At 31.0% G+C, this 16,917-nt stretch overlaps 1 long non-coding RNA gene across 1 annotated transcript; it reads left to right on the top strand.

Moving 5' to 3' along the window:
* Nucleotides 1-1,373: 1,373 nt before the first annotated feature.
* Nucleotides 1,374-15,598, top strand: LOC107437244 (uncharacterized). The gene is made up of 2 exons (XR_002376619.4): nucleotides 1,374-1,506; nucleotides 13,635-15,598. It is a non-coding gene; the product is annotated as an uncharacterized LOC107437244 (long non-coding RNA).
* Nucleotides 15,599-16,917: the final 1,319 nt, after the last annotated feature.

Here is a 16,917-nt window from a genome sequence, read left to right as displayed (position 1 = left end):
TTTACAAAATTAATAGGATTGTTAAATTTAAAATAAGCTGAAAAAAGTGTTAAGGTATTTCAGTGGTAGTAAAGATAAAAAATTATTTTTGAGCTTAAAGACTTGTGCATAGGGAAGCTGGGCAGAACTTGTGAAACTGAACTTGTTTTGAATAAGTAATGTGGTTGTTAAATTTTTCAGAGGAATTAAATTGTTCTATATTTGTAGAGAGACCTGTCATCATTCATTAAATTTTTAATAATGCAAAATCATTTTCTCTTTCAAAACACATAAGTTTGAAACTTTATTTTATTGAGGATATAATTGGTAAAATTATAAAAATTAAATATGTTCAAACGAATGAAATGTATGCAGCTTTCTGAACTAAATTTGTGATTTTTGACAAACTCAAATGGACTCAGTAAAAAATTAATTAAGTTGACTAACTTATAGTTCACAAGAAATTAGTTTATAAAAGCTATACTTCGTGTTTTTTGAAAAATGTGTTTTTTTTCGCAAGGGAAGTGCTGTCGATGTGCGAACTACTTCTTTTTTCTCGGTAAGTAGCGCGTGTTACAGGCTATGATTTCCGAATGAATTATATAACAACTGTGACTGCGATATTGATAGTTTCTTTTTCTTGAGTTTACTGTGTGTGAGTTATGCTCTTCAAATTGCGTGCATGATGTTTTCTTTGCTATTTGCGTTTTAATAAATATGTTTTCAATTGCTTCCTCAAGCTCAACAAACAATATAGACTACGGTGGGTTAACATGATTGGAGATTTTGAAACACTAAAAGTGAAAATCTAGAACACCCTGTTGAGGACGATTCTAAAGAAGGCCTTGTCCCTCAAAGGGTTGTCGAGTCAGTAAAGAAGAATGTATTCTGGATTGAAAACTCGAGCAGCGTTTATGAAGTTTAATACTGGTTGAAAAAAATTGGGTTCGCAAACGGGGATGGTTTATAAGAATTCTTAGAATTAAAAAAGCATAGGGGGGGGCTGTTGCAAAATAACAATTCTGCAGTCATTCAGTGATTGTTTGAACAATTTTAAATTTTCCAATCTTTGAGCAATTTATAGGGCCCTAATTGGTATTTCTTTATAGTTGCATAGAGATGGGGATTCATTTTTTGTACCCTTTGACAATAACGAGTTTTAAAATCCTTATAAAAATTTAAAAAAATATTATAAATATAAAAACGGCTTAGTGGATTTGTAAAATGATTACGTTTAAAATTTTCCTAATATAATCGGTAACTTAATGTGTGGAACTAAATCTGAATAATAGTTTAAAACTGGGATTTTTATACGACATTAACCTTTGATGTTGATTAAAAAGTATTCCTCCTCAGAAGAGAAAAATGATTGCAAAGCAATGGCGAGCGCATTCATAACGTGAAGTATTTGGCGACTTCTATGGTAACCCTATCTCTCCTACAAGTGATAAAACTTGCTTTGAAGAGAATTCTCTATCATAAAGAGACACACATCGTGAGAAGAAATCGACATGTATTTTTGACAAGGTATAGCTTTTTTTATTTTCTTTAGAATTGTCATTCTATTTTGAATTTGTTCAAGACAATCTTTTCCGAAATAAAACGTTATCAAGAGCGAATCCGTAAGAAAATATAACTTTTTTTTAATCAGTGTAAATGTATTTCAACGCCGTACTTAAAGCACAAGCTATTCATTAAAGGTATAATTTTGGTTCAAATGTTTAGGTATTTATTATTCTAGAACATTTTAAAATGTAGCGTTTATCGGCAATTTTTAAATGATATTTCTTTTAAGGTACACTTAAATATATTTTTTCTTACATAAACAAATCATAGTATATATTTATATGAATATGCTTAAACAATTATGTGATGTAGTTTGTTACACGTGTTTGTTAATTTTTAACCTCTTAAGACTGCAAGTCTAATGCAATATGCAACATTTTATTTAACTTTCAAAAAATATTTCGAGACTATTTTTTTTATTCCTTACCGAAGCTATTGTCTATGTAAAAATATAATTAATTTTACCCTCGCTGGTTGGAGGTATTGATGACAATGAAAAATTATAAGAAAGGAAAGAAATTTTAGTCAAATAACCTCGTAAAATGTTCTATGTCTCTATCTATATATATAAATGAATGTCTGTGTGTGTGTGTCCTTTACGGATTTCTAATCCATCCAATCGAAAGCAATGAAATTTTTCATACAGATAGTTCGAAGCACAAGAAAGGTCACTGTCGACATTAGAACCTTCTACGACTAACCGTTCGAGCGGGATAATTGAAAAACGAAACAGTTCTGATTAGTTAAGCGTTAGTCATTGTTTTAAATTTTACTATTAGCGATACAGTTTTTTACGTATTTTAATGATAACAGCAGTTATGTTTTCTAGTTTATAGCTCTATTTGATCAAAAAAAGTTTATTGCACATACTTTAATATTTAATTATTTTTATTCGCTATGTCTGATATTTTCAAAGAACAACACTATAACGTGGTATCATTCGTGATTATGTCATCAAATTAATATTTATAAAATTATCTTATACATCCTGCTTATTTTGTTTATAGTAATTATTTTAAAATATGTTTCTCTAAAAGTAAACAATTTAAAATCAGCGGTAATTGAAAAAGAGAAAAAAAATTAGCAATTTTTTCAAAGGCAAAATTAATGGAAAAAGGGTGTTAGATCGCTTAGAACAAACGTAAAAAATTGCCATACTATTATTGATGTTAATGATTGTTTATTAATTTAGATAATATAAGCACATTGAATTTAAGGAAATAAGCTATGTCCTTAAAATTCAAAATTAATGGAGTACAAGTACTTATTCGTTTAGACGAAGCGTAAAAAATTGCCATACATACATTGTCATACGACAATGATGTTTAATTTACATTGATTATATGTATTTTTTTAAACCGTCGTTAAACAGCCGAGCCAGTTTGTTGGATTTACGATTACTAAGATCCAATTCCGTAGCCTTGTAATTTTGGACCCAATCCAGAAGACAAGGGTACTCCTGAATCAAGTATTGGGTGAAATTTGCCTTCGTGGAGGTCTTTCTGATGGAATTAACCAGCATTTGCTTTAGATGGAGAGGATAACCTCCCATGGTTAGCCTGACGGCAAGGGGACTCTAACCCATGATCCGTCTACCACTGAGGATATTTTATGTCAGCACTGCGGTCGCTGCGAGCCGAGTGTGGAATTCGTATCGACCAGCCATAGCTAGGATTAAAGCCTTATAAGAATTTTGTTTCTTTTTAAAATTTCGGCTTTAGTTTATTGCCATGGATAAATGCATTTCTCACAAAACTCAAGGGTTATGTATGCAATATGTATAATAATATAGATATAAAATATATTATAATGATATTTTTGATGATTATTAAAACTAAACCTATACTAAGCAGTTTTAATACCTATACTGTGGAAATACGTGTTTTACGGCCCCTTGAAGGGAGCGTGTACTAGATAAATTTACTTGACAGTGGTAAATTTTGACAATCATAAGTTAACCGCGAGCAATATCATCACGTCATTACTGTAAATTCCTATGCCGATGGAGTGAACTACAGAAAGCGTGTTTTTCTTAATATAATAATGTAAAGCCACGGGAAAGGGCAACAAATAATAATAAATTTAAAGAATTGAAATTATTTCAGCTTCATGAATTAATTTAATAGAAAACCAGGTAAGTGGCATTTTCAGTGATCAGGGTAAGAAGAAAAAAAAGTTGTCTCCGAGCTATTTCATTACCGATATATTTGATAATTGTTTCTCTACTTTTAATTACCACTGCATGATGTGAAAATAATAATCATGCAAGCATATTAGTTATGTTAAGGAGAGAAGGAAAAGCTCTGTTGAATTAAACATACCCATATTGATGCTTTCACCGATTCATAAATACTCTCTCTTTAATTGTTCAGTTTTGTGCATGATTTTGTAGTGTCGTTCATTGGGTATTCATCTAGTAAATGATAAATATAATTTTAGAGTGTTCTAAAAAGTCCGATTTCATTGATAATGTAAGCTTTTTATATAAAGAAATAATTAAAAGGGAATGTATGTAAATTATAATTTTTGAAAATGGACTAATAATTAAAAAAAGGAATTATTTGTGGCCTTTAAAATATAATTTTCATTTAGCGTCATGTAAAACAATTTGCTGATCACAAATATATTTCAATGACATTTATTTAGTTTCATGTTTAATTAAATACAAATACGTTTTAAAATGTGCAGTTAGTTTATATCAATAATAAAGAAGGACTTGTTCCACCCATGTTTTAGTAAATTTTTTGATCTAGATTAATTTACTCTTCATTGTATATCTATTAAAAAAAATTGCCGTCTTGTATTCAAAATTTATTAGATCCTGAATAAAAATAAGTAAAAATGTTTAAAAAGTTGCTAAAAGTATTTCCAAAGTGACTTTTTTTTATTTATTCGATTCTTCATTCATTTATCATAATGAAAAAAAATAAAAATCCCGATTCTCATTAATGGACATTAATTATTGTTCAATCTTACTTCAAGAAATAGTAAAGCTCTTCCAGCAGATTAAAATGCACTTGCAATCCATATTCTTTCGCCAAACAATAAATATGAGATTTTTATATATTTGATAAGCTACGCACTGCAACACAAAGAAACTCAATATTTTTTTTTTTTTTAATCAATTTTCAATCAAGTTTTATTCTGCCTTGATAACAGGTGAAAGAAAATTCGATTTTTTTCTCGAAATCTCTATTGAAGCATTCTTTTTTTCAACACTCATCATTTACAAGAATTTAAGGAACTGCATATTAAACAATTGCAGGGTTCAAAAATAAAATAGTTCTCTTTGAAACAATTCGAAAAGGGATAAAAGAAGAAAGTAAATAAATAAACGGAATGTTTTGAATTTTTAACGTACTATAAAGAGTTAACTTTCAAACTATACAAAACAAATAAATGAATCGGTATCTTCATTTGCATCAAATGGATTATTGGTTATTCAATTGTTTTAGGACATTAAAATTTTTAGTTATTTAAAGAAGTTTAAGATGAAGTGGTCTCGTCTTTCTCCCAAGAAATAACCAGCTATCCCTTATAAATATCTAAATTCCTTTTCTAGCATTTAAAAGGAATGCAAGATGGTGATTGCTTTTAATATCAAATTTTCAGGTCCAAAATCAGTTTGTGTTAGCGAAGAAAAAAATAAGGCAATCGGAATGGGTTCGAGAAAATTGTTGTTATCACTATCAAGAAGACCGGAGTACAAAATATCAAAACCTGTTTTTACAGGGTTGAAATTTAAAGGCTTTTCTAATAATCCTTATTCAGACTGATGCGCGAAGTCAAGCATCCCCAGATACGCTGGGTAATCCCTTTGATCAGTCTGCGAAAAGACAGAGGGTGTGCGGTATTGGTCCTTGTTAAACTACTAAATCGTAGAGAACTAGACTTTTTGCACTGATCGTCTGGCTACCAAAATTTGGATAATATGTCTTTGGATCATCCTCAGGAAAGTTCTCAAGACCGTCGCCAATAGCTCATTGCTCGACGCAAATAAAGTACTACTACAAAGAGAAGAATTCCTATTTTGTGCGATTTCCTCAAGCAGAGGCATTTTATTTATAAAATAAATGTTATTACAATTCAGATTCTGTCAATAACATGTTTCTTTTCTCCTAAACTTTAGTCCTCTTTCAAAATAATAATTACAACAAAAAGTTTCCATGGCAATAGAACACATATTCTATTCTGTCTAAATTCAAAAGATGATTAAACAAGATTCTTTTTTTCAAACCTTATCGACATTAATACAGCTGTCGTGCTTCTCATTCATTCGAATACAGATTTTCTTTTATTTTTTCTTCAACTCATTTGAAGTGAATTATCTTTTCTTCAGTTTCTCTTGCTAGTTTTTAAAAAAAAGAAGGGAAAAAAAAGACAGTAGCTTGTACAGAACAAACAAAATTTTTACTTCTCATTCAACCTATTTATTTATCATATAATTAAAAATAATAGTTGCCGATGATCATTTAAACTTACTAATATGCAATGTTTTCTATTATCCATTTCTTCAATAGTTGCATTCTTGCGTTATCATATCACAATTATATTCCTTATGTTTCTGTTCCCATAGCTTACAATCTGTTTCCGCAAAATGTTCGTAGCTGGTTTAAAGACACTTAAATAATAATAATGACACATTTCATAAGATTTCTCGTTGAAGCTCTAATTCCATAAACAAAATGATATCCTGAAAAATGTTGTAAAATTCTTTTATAGACGCTTCTAAAGTTTCGGAAAAATCTTAAGTAAAAGCAACCTTTTACAGTGAAAAATGCTTTTCGTTTGAGAGTATTCAAGCTAAAAATTGTAGTTTTCGATAATTTATAGCTTAACTCCTTCAAAATAGACAAAATATACGATATATGTCCAATTCTGAGAAAACTATATGGAAAAAAAAATATTCAGACCAATTGGCAAATGACACTTCGGATATCTTCCTGATCCGCCACTTCTTTATGTGTTCAACTTTTCGTTACATTTTATTTTAATGTAAAAAAAAAGAACCGTAAGACTTAGAAAATTAAAATGAAATCAGGTATGTGGGGTAAGGAGTACGAAGGAATAAAAAAAAAATAGAAATAACAATCGATCCATTAAATGGTGAGCATCATTGAAGCGCTGACTTGCAGGAATACAACTACAGAGTTTGAAAGAGCCATTTTCATTTATGAACTAAACTCAGTTTTTTTTCTTCTTCTTTTTCTTGAAATTTCAATTTGTTTAAGAGTGATTGTCGTTTTAAGTGATTTTTTTAGAGAATTTTTCTCGCATCTTTTTGTTCTGCGTTTCATTTTATTTTGCTACTTAAAATACTATCAGACTTAGAAACTTAAAATGACGAAAGTGTGTGGAAAATGTTGAAGAAATGCAATGGTATAAAAAAAAAAAATTAAGATTTGAGTATGCGTTCAAGAATTATCAACTGTTAAATGTGTTGTAAAAATACAATGTACTTTAAGGTATTGAAATATAATTACAGAATGGATAGACTGAAAAGGCTATTTTCTTTTATAAACTTTTATTTCCTTTATAAACACAATAAGAAGTAATCTATTTTGTTTACAACACATAAAGATAACCTTGTATGATACAGTATGAGCAAAAGAATTGAGACTATTAAAAAACGCCCCAGTTCAGTGGGTTATTCTTCAAATCCAGGTAATCGTCCATTTCGTTAATGTGTGTTTAAGAAATGGGTACGACTCAAAATGCGTATTTAAGAAAATGGACAAATGCGCCTTTTCAACCTAAATTTAACAACTAAACAAGGAATTTCGTTCTTACTTATTTAAACACTAAGCATCAGGATGACGAGATAAAGTTCCAGACTTCGTGATCGGAGGTATAATACAGACGTAACTTTTCAGATGATATCTTCGTGTTCAGAACACTGAACGATCGCACGATGTCACTATTATAAAGTTATAGGAACCGTGAAAACCTTTTAAAAACAACCTTTTAAGTTTTTTTAAAAAAAAAGACTCATTTAAAAGAAATGTACGAAATGATTTAGATAAATGAACGACATTGCAAAACGAATTTATTTGGACCTATATGTTTATTCTTCAAAGGCAGAACTGTTTTCATAAGCGAAGATTTAAAAAGGAAGTCAAAATGGTGTGTTCATTTTCTTAAACAAACATTTCGAGTTATGCCCAGACTAAAAAGCTCACAGACAACGATATTAACAAAATATTTCTTTCATAAAAATATTATACATAATTATATAAGATTATACAATTATGTGAATGATTTTATGAAAGAAATTTTGTTAATATTATGAACTCACCATTTTGACTTCATTTTTAATCATCTTAATTAACAACTAAGCAAAATGATTTTTTTTTAAGATATCGACTTTTAAGGGAGGAAAGAGCAAAGACGCAACGCTTGGTGAGCAAAGCACGCAGGAAGTAGAATTAAAAAACATTTTCATCTTTTCTAATACTACAACAAACATAATACGATAATTAATCATTTAAAAATTCCCTGCAAAATAATACCATATTTCTTTTAATTCTGTCAAGAGAGAGTAAGGCGCGTAAGTCATAAAACACGCCAAAGGTAAAAAATACATCAGCCAAAACGATATTAATTATGCAGAGTTATAATTATATCAGATGACTGTGCTTCTATCCAATTTTCGTTTCGTAATAAATAAACTGAGATAGAATTGGAAAACAAAAGTTTGGTTTGTTTCCCAAGAAATGATGAACAATATTAAAGCAAAAATTATATTTTATCGGGATTTAAGATTAAAATAATACAATAAGTTATAAAATTTTCCAACGTTTCATCTCAATTTTTGATTTCATCTTTACCACCTCATTCAAATGTTTTTATTTATTTATTCTAAAGTTGAATTGGTTCAGTGATAAAAGAATGATAAAAGAACAATTTAATGAATAATTAAGAAAAAAATAAATACGTTGTTTGTTTAGCAGAAAAACTTGTCAGTTATGTGTGTGAATTTTTTTCTCCTTTTTTTTTTGAGATGGGAGGGCAAAGTAATGTTTACAAAAGAATAAAGATTGAAGGAATGGGTCTACCACGATTGCGTCCTGAAATTTTCATAAAATTAAAAAGTAAAAAAAGTGTTTTAAATTAAATAATGGGTAGAGCTAATAAATTGACATAAAAAAAACATGAAAATGTATTTTATGACACCTTTCTCAGAACTTCTAAAAGTATTCAACATTTTCTCAGATCCTGTCTCAAAACAATAGTTGTTGTAAGCGTTTATCTGGGATAACTTTTGCCTTTTTATGGAGTCACTTATGTCAATGACTTTAAAACATAAAATGCTACAATGAAACAACTGAAATATGATAATCACACCTTCATTCTATTTTCTTATGCAGATTTTTTCTTAATATTTTTTTTAAAAATTTGCTAAAAATGTTGATGTTAAAACGCCTGAAAACATCTTTAAGAAAATATTTTCATATTATACGATTTTTTATTCACCACGTGAAGGGATGCTGAAGAAGTTAAATGAATACTAAACTTTTTTAATAATACTACAAGTCAGAAAAACAAAAACAAAAAAATCAGCCTGAGTAACTTTTATTCTAACGATCGTATTTTCCTGTACTAAGTGCCAATCTTCAAATGATTGGGTTTAATCAATGAATGAATCAAGGTCACCAGCCTTCACTTCCATAATTGACAATGAAGGGGATGATGGATATACGACCACGGAGCAGATATACTACCGCAAAAGGGTTCTGTGAAGACGATGTCTTTCGATGATCAGGTGACGAAAACCCGCCGCTGATTTGGAATACCCGTCCTGTATCGTTTGCCACAAAACCGATCTTCTACCTCTTACAATTCGTAAATTATTAGTACCAAAACAATTTACTTCATGGTATTATCTAATGGTGACCACTATCTAAAGCTAATGCCTCTAATTTGATTTTACATAAAACATTTTCATAAATTAGAAATACTATTCTAGAATCTTCAGGGCCTATTTTAGTTATTTTGTCTATCGTACTTTTTCACATGATTCGTTTATTTTTTCTTTCTTTTCTTTTAAGCAAGAACGTCTCTATAATAAGAAGAGCTAATTTTCTTTTGCATCATTTTATCTAATCACCATGAAATGGAATAATTTTGTACTGATCTAAAGTGTCATAAGGTATTGAAATGCTTACTTTCCCTCCACCTAAGAGATCGGTATGTACGATTTTAAATAAACTGATGGTATGTTTAAAAATGGATAACATCTAAATAACTGAATAAATACTTTGCTTTGATGAATACTAATATCTTAAGTAGATAAGTAATGATTATTGTAACTTAGTATAAAAGAATATCAGCTTTTGGATTAAAATAGTAGATCACTTCTTAAAAATAGAGATTATTTGGGAGAAGAACACACTGCTTCTTGCATAAAGCTTACTTCACTTACTGCTTATCTATTTTTCTTAAATTCATTCAAATGGAAAAAACAGTTTCAATATAGTGTTATTTAAGTGAGACATTTATATTAATTTAAACAAAAACACTTTATGACGAGTTTTGTTCAACGAGGAAAATCGGATCCATCATAAATCAAGCGCTTGAATGTAGAGAAAATTAGGAAATTTTGTTACAGGCCAGTTGTAGTATTTTTTATGGTGGCCACTTTTCAAAAACGATTATATTTCATCCATATTATTAATATAAATAATGTAAGGCATTTTAATTGATAAACATTTTATGGGTAATAGGATAAATATTTTAAGGTGTTCAAGAAGGTCTTCATTTTAGAAAAATGTTAAGAAATAAGAGAGAAATGAAATAATTTTCTGAATATTATAAAATATTTATAATAATTCTATATTATGAAGAAAAATTATTAAAATGCACAAACTGCGCATTTTTGATGGAAAAGACTAGCATCACAATTTCTTCACTAGTGTTTACTAATTCTTACTTGTAATTCTTAATTGGAACTTGCGTGTAAAGTTCCAATTAAGAATTGTGCGTACTTTAGCTTCAACATACGATTTTCGGCACTCGCAATTAAACTATCGAGAGAAAAAAATGCAGTATTTTTTTTTCCTGCTGCAACTCTATATTAACTATTCTTTTATAAAGCTTTGGATGAAGAAGAATAACTCTTTTTAACGATCCATTCTAATAAATATTCTTCATTGTAGCCGAGATCGTGACCATAGTTATCAATCAACAATCAAATTAAACATGGATCGATGTTCATAATGTTCGACAATGTCCCATCGCCGTAAGTCCGAAAAACGTCCAGTTTGGAGGACGGTTACCATTTACCACGCTTCGCTCGCCCTGAAATCAATCTTGGTAATTGGTTTTTCTTTTACCTTCTAACACATCACGTGAGCGTGACCAAACTGTCTGACACGCAGAATGTAAATGAAGGTAGCGGCTTCTATGCAAACCTTTATTTATTTATCAGATGGGTTACTTAACAATTCCAGATTACTGGACGACGATGCATAACGAGCACGTAATGTCTCTTTTAATTTTGAATTGAAGTGTTTAATTTGCGAAATAATCTCTTGATTGAGATTCCATTGTCTGCATTTGGCAGAGTGTTTATATTAAATATACTGACGCTTATGTATATGTTACGGTGAAACACCGAAATCTGGAGAATGTCTACATTCACCTGTGAATGTCAACATTCACGTAGTCGCTTGGTGTATGTCCGAAATATTTGCTCAATACCCTTATTTCTGATTCTCACCGGTGAATGTCAACAATCACATAGTCGCTTTGGTGAATGTCCGAAATATTTGTTATATCCAATTTTATATTAATTTATTCGTTAATATTATTATATTTACTTGATATATTTATATCTATTCTATATTTTAATTCTTACTGACGATAGTATAGAAGAAACATCAGTGTTTGGAGTATCGGGCAAATGTATACCGGGCAGTCGCACTTAACCTTAAAAAAACATCAGTGTAGGGTTAAAATATCGAATAAATGTAATTATATCCACGAATAAATTCATATCAAATCGAATGTAATAAATATTTCGGACATTCACCAAAGCATATCTGTGATTGTCGACATACAACGGTGAGGGTCCGAATGTACAAGAATGTAATGAAATATTCGATCTTTCACCGAAGTATTTGGTGTTTGTCGACATTCACCGGTGAAAGTCAACAACCACCGATTTCGGTCTTTCGCCGTGACATATATATTTTTAAGAGAACTGCGCGTTGGCAGCAAAAACGGAAATATCAAGTGAATAAGCAGTCATAAGCATGAGAAGCAAAGTAATACCTATAAGTGACATACCTAAACAGGCTAATGTGCATCGTCAGTGGAATCATCCAGTAAAACAACTTTTTTAAAACTAAGTTGCTTACACCTGAATGGCAAAGAATTAGCTGTACTTACATTTTATTTCGTTTTTAAAATACTCCATTTTTATTGATTTCGATCTAAAATTCATAAAGAAGCCTTTTGCACTAATAATTTCTTTTAAAGCAGTCATTTCGTGTTTCTAAATTTTTCAGAATAGTCTACTCTTTTGAGACTTATGTTGAATAGTGTAGCTTAATTATTAAATCAAAATTTTCATTTTACCACTTTGAGAAGTCATTTTAGAAAATCTCCCCCTTTGTCAATAATTAGCTTTAAAAAAAATGAACGGTGATGACTAACTAATATTCAGCAAAATTTTCCTTATTTCCCAACCATTATATATCATACGCATTTTAAGAGAAATTATTGCGTTTCTTAAAAAAAATATCAGCACACTATTATTGACAACGGAGATGCATAATTAATTGTGGTAATTAGGTACCTAACCATAAGTGGGATGGTTATAGGCCTGCCGAAACGGAATAGAATCGAACTGTACATATGTTACCATGAATGACCGAAATCAGGAAAATGTCGACTTTCACTGGTGAATGTCAACAAAGTCGCTTTGCTGAATGTCCGAAATATTTGTTATATCCGATTGGATATTAATTTATTCGCTGATATTATATTCGATATTTTAATATCTACTGAGGATAGATTAGGAGAAACATCAGTTTTCGGAGTACCGGGCAAATGTATATCGGGCACTTCACTAGATCTAGTATAAATTTCGAACATTTACCCAACGTCACCATGTGATTGTCACCCATTTCAGTCATTCACAGTAACAAGGTTTCACCGGATGCTGCATAAAGTTTTATGTTTTAAAAACTTTATTTCACAAAGAGTATACCACCGTTTTTGTAAACAAAATACGTAAGTAACCAGTGTTGAGAAAAGCGAATTGCGTAAAAGAGATCAGAAAACAAGTTTGAGGGCTGGTGATCATGTCCGAGCACGCTCAAAGGACATTTTAAAATGGGGCCTGAGAATGAGACAATAATGACGGATGAAATAATTTCAGGTCATATACAATCATGACAGGTAAATAGAAAATATGGAAGAAATGGGTAAACATTTAGGAATTCTAAAAATGGTGTGTATTTATGTCTGATTTCAAAGCGTTGATGAAACAAATATTAAACCTATAGGAAATCTTGCAGCTGGCCTCTTTTTTTAAAAGATTAAAAAAAAAAAAAAAACTGTTAGTATTAATAAAATGATGGCATTTCATTTGAAACATTTCTCGAAATAGGATGAACATTTCTAAATGGAAAAAACTTTAAGAAAACAAGTTAGAAACAAAGTAATTATCAGAATATTATAAAATATTCAGAATAATTGATAATTTTATTTTTATTATTGATAATAATAAGTCCTGCGCAACACCTCCTGGAAAAGAGAAGGCCTTTGCACGAACCTTTTCAGTAGTCCGAAGGAACGTAAATAACTGCGCACAGTGGGGAAAATTAAGAATGGAGTCGACTTTCGCACTACTAAACTGCACTTGGGGGGGGGGGGTGATATGAAAGATGTTACAGCACTCCGTCTACTAAAGCAGCGGTTCCCAAAAAGTGTTCCGCGGAACTCTATGGTTCCGTGGGAGGGTCGCATGAATTCCGAGAGTTTGAAAAAAAATTTTTAAACCAATAATGAGTTTTGAAACTTATAATTATTCTCTTTTCTAGTAGGTGTTGCCCTCAAAACTTTTTTTATTCTAATCCTTTTAGACAAAAGAAGAAGACATTCAAAAAAATATGAATTAAAGGAATGCGTGGAAGTCTGTTGCTTCCCCTCTACTCGGCGACTGTTCTTCTACTTGTAACATCTCTCTATTACATGACTGGAGCTTGGAAGCGGATTTTTGACTCCAGAATCATCACGGGCACCAAGATCAGACAACTCAACTCTATCGCTAACAATCTCTCGCGTATCATTATGGCCACGGAGACTGAATCGGCCATGCTGAATAAAGACATTAATCGCTTCTTGAAAATTGTACAAAAACAAGTGGAACATTTAAAGACAAAAACTTAATGAAATAAATGACCACGACATGTGGACTGGCTGCCATTCATAAACATGAGAGTCATAGAATGAATCATTGTAAAGACTCAAGAAACAAACACGAACTCTTGTTTGTACAAAAACAAGAGTAAAATAATGTGACTACTAATCGAGTTGAATTGGTAATCATCTTCTTTCTAAAACACGAATTTCGTTCTTTTTGTTTAAACAGGTTGTATCGTTTCTTAAATCCCAAAAGAATTTTCATAGAATCTTTCCTATTCACTCTTTTTGAACTTATTTATTTAATATTTATCCTGCTTCTCATGGCTGAATATCGACGGAAAAATTCTTCTTCCTTTAAGAACTGAATAAAATAAAGTCCTTTCTTTTACCGATAATAGTAAGAGGAAGAGTTTTTCCGTGTGTGTCCCTCTTACATTTCTTGAACCGCCTGCGCTAGGGTCCCAAAAATAAAGGCAGCAGGCAATTTTAGTTGCCCTTCTTAAAATCGTTCAAACATTTCAATCAGCCCTTTTGGAAGAAATGTCTGAAAAATGCATTTTTCTCACTAGTTTAGCATTAGCCATTGTTATAATGTAGACGATTATGTTTTTCCCTTTTTCAAATATTTAAAATATAATGCTTGTTTTTGTACAGCTCTTTATAATTAAAAGAGGAGTTCATGGCACTTTCTTTATCGTTAATTCGTAATGTCAGGTACACGCGAGGACAACCATTTCTAAAGTTATCTGAACAACGAATTCCCTATGTAAAAGCTTCACTCTATGAAAAAAAAATAAAAACGCATTTATTTTGCTCATAGAGTGAAGCCTTTGAAGCACATTTCTTTAAAACTTAGTAATCTGAAACCAACAATAATTGAAATAAAATCTACAGTTATGAAGTGAAAGTCAATAAGAATGGAGAAAAGGAAAACCGTAAAAAATCTATTATTGTCACTAATGATGCTTCATAATAATTTTGGTAATAGATGCCACTGAAAATAAATAACAAATAAGCTAAAATAGAAATAGGGTTTTTACAAAAACTTATTCGGATTGAAATTGCATCGATTATGGTAAATTTTAACAAACCGAGCAGCCAAATGATACTGAATCTAGTGGATGAGATAAACTTCAACAAAAAATGATCCACTGTGAAAGGCAACAAATAATGATGAGTCAATTTCCTTGAGTCCTGCTCCAAGAATTTCTGACACTGCTATTCGAAAATAGCCAGTTTAATAAATGATAGAAGAAGAGTTGATAGCATATTTTTGTTATTAACATACGATTTCGCGTTGAATTAAAACAAACTTTTCATTTTTATACAAAATATTTTCCACTGAATTCATATATTGTAACATTTTCATCGAGAAATGAAAGTTTATATGAAATATACATTTTGGAAATTAAGAATCTAATAAAGTGGTGCACTTTAAGCAAACAACATTGAATGTTCCCTGTAAATAGAGAATTGTGAGAGTTTATTATTCTTTAAAATTGTAACTTTTTTATTGTTTTTCTTTTTTATGTTAGAATTATTTAAAGTATTGATAAAGAATTGTTATTAAATAAAGAATAATGACGCCACGTAATAACCATGAACTGCAAAAAGTTGATTGTTTACTTTTCAAAGAATGAAGGAATTTGGATCACCCAAAAAATAAAAATTTTGTTATTTATTTAGTTTCTATTAATTGAGCATGGAAATGTTTTGTGTCATTGCCGTGGTCGCAGATTATTTACCTTTATTTTTTCACTCTCTACAAAGAACGGGTAGTTTATAAACAGAAGTGGAAAAGTTTTCAGGTATACTTACTTTAATTTGTATTCAGATATGCCGGAATGAATGTGACGACTTTGTATAGTTTGAAATGGCGTGTCTATCAATATCTTATGATACATTTATATACAAAGTGTCCAAAGAGTATGGAAATCTCAAGAAATACACATAGGATCAAAAATTTAAGCTGAAAATGTTTTCAAAAGACGCATTCAATAAGAGAAAATTTGAAGCTCCAGACTCGGTTTCCATCGACCTTCTGAGAATATTTTTACACGTCAGCACTGTGATCGGTGCGAGCCGGGTGTGGAATTCGCGTCGACCAGCCATTGCTGGTATTCGAACCCTGTTCACCTTATTGGAAGGCAAGGTTCTGTCCCCTGAGCTCTCTCGTGATATTTTAATGTACAACCGTTGTTGAACAACCGACCCAATTTTTGGATATACGACTGCTAATGTTCAACTCCGTAGCCTTGTCATTTTGAACTCAATCCAGAAGACAAGAGAACTCCCGGTTCGAGTCTTTGTCTTTGTGGGGACTTTTTCATGGAACTGACCAGCATTTACATTACATGGAGAGGAAAACCACGGAAATCTGCCAAAGTTAGCCTGACGGCAAAGGGGCTCTAACCCCTGATCCGTCTACCACTGATTATATTTTACGTCAGCATTGTGGTCGAGGCGAGTCGGGTGCGAAATTCGTATCGACCAGCCATTGCTAGGATTAAAGCCTGGTTCACCTCATTGAAAGGCGAACGCTCTATGCCCTGAGCCACTATGGTTCGATTACATGCATTAATTGAAATAAAAACGTATCCTATCTACTAAAAAGCAAAGTAAATGGAGAAAAAATAACGTTTTGGGGATATTATTATTCGCCATATTATAATTGATACCATTGGATTGAATCCAGTTCACCTCATTGGAAGGGAAGCGCTCTATCTCCTGAGCCACCACGGCTCTCTCGTGATATCTGATTCTTTCCATGCTTTTCGGACAACTTGTAGACTTTTACTATCTTCATCCACGAAAACTCAAGTGTACAAACCTTGGAATCAGCTCACTTATACACTATTTAAAACCAGCATTTTAAAATCAAATGCGTATTAGAAATTAGTTATGATGAGTGATACACTCGTTTAACACCAAAAATTTGAAGAAAACTAGTTTTAAATCTTTGGAATGATCGAAATAACCAAATACAACCTTTCGGTAACA

The sequence above is a fragment of the Parasteatoda tepidariorum genome, chromosome 6 (assembly GCF_982258835.1).
Source record: "Parasteatoda tepidariorum strain Cologne lab strain chromosome 6, Ptep-v5.0, whole genome shotgun sequence".
Lineage (NCBI taxonomy): Eukaryota > Metazoa > Arthropoda > Arachnida > Araneae > Theridiidae > Parasteatoda > Parasteatoda tepidariorum.
This window is presented reverse-complemented; position numbering and strand designations above follow the sequence as displayed.